The sequence below is a fragment of the Varanus komodoensis genome, unplaced genomic scaffold (assembly GCF_004798865.1).
Source record: "Varanus komodoensis strain SLA01 unplaced genomic scaffold, ASM479886v1 scaffold19, whole genome shotgun sequence".
Lineage (NCBI taxonomy): Eukaryota > Metazoa > Chordata > Lepidosauria > Squamata > Varanidae > Varanus > Varanus komodoensis.
In genome coordinates this window covers 19,778,768-19,779,812 of record NW_025335550.1, presented here as the reverse complement: position 1 = coordinate 19,779,812, position 1,045 = coordinate 19,778,768, and the positions used below count along the sequence as shown (strand labels likewise).

The following is a 1,045-nucleotide window of genomic DNA, read 5'->3' as shown; positions in this document are numbered from 1 at the left end:
CCCTGGAGCAAACTTCTAACCCTAAGATAGGGCTAAAGTTACATTGAAAAGAAGTTATTTTGAAAAAGCCTTTCTGGAGTGGCTTCTTCTGTACAGCTCAACATTTCTGCCGATTTTGAAAAGGACTTTTTGAGTAGCTTTTTCTGCACAGTTCAACGTTTCTGCCCATTCAAAGCACATTCCAGTCATCAAAATTATGCCAGGACACCTCAGTTTTCTTACCCTAACCCTATCCTGGTGCACACTCCTAACCCTAAAATGGGGCTATAGTTCCATTGAAAAAAATGATTTTGAAAAGCCTCCCGTGAGTAGCTGTTTCTGCACAGCTCAACATTTCTGCCCATTTTATGCACATTGCAGCCATGAAAATCATGCCAGGACACCTCATTTTTCTAACCCTAACCCTACCCTCGTGCATACCACTAACCCTAATATAGGGCTGAAGTTCCATTGAAAAGAGGGAGATTTTGAAAAGGACTTTTTGAGTAGCTTTTTCTGCACATCTCAACATTTCTCGCCAGTCTAAGCACATTGCAGCCTTGAAATTCATGTGAAGACACCTTGTTTTTCTAACCCTAACCCTACCCTGGGGCACACCCCTAACCCTAATATATGGCTAAAGTTCCTTTGAAAAGTATTGATTTTGATAAATCCTTCCTTGAGTAGCTTTTTCTGCACAGCTCAGCATTTCTGCCCATTCTAAGCACGTTGCAGCCATCAAATTCATGCCAAGATGCCTCGTTTTTCTAACCTTAACCCTACCCTGGGGCACACCCCTAACCCTAATGTAGGACTCTGTACGTTCTGTTGGCGCTGTCCCTCCAACGCCACAGAGCGATAAAGACACAAAAGGTGGCTGACGTGGCTGGCTCAGTCAAATTTGTCCAAGAGAAGATTTTTTGGTTGAGCCGCGAGGAAAAAGGGAGGATGCCGCCCAGTAGGTGGAGGAAATTATGGCCGTGGTTGAGTGGGGCGCATGCCCCGATAACGTAATGTCCGTAAATCACTCATACATGTTGCTCAGACACATGGCATGAAGCTATCA

At 44.4% G+C, this 1,045-nt stretch overlaps 1 long non-coding RNA gene across 1 annotated transcript in view; it reads right to left on the bottom strand.

Moving 5' to 3' along the window:
- Positions 1-645: 645 nt before the first annotated feature.
- The window catches only part of LOC123022349, a 935-nt gene continuing 535 nt past the window's right edge, over positions 646-1,045 (bottom strand). The window contains exon 3 of the long non-coding RNA XR_006414512.1: positions 646-793. This is a non-coding gene — a long non-coding RNA (uncharacterized LOC123022349). The remainder of the gene's footprint in view (positions 794-1,045) is intronic.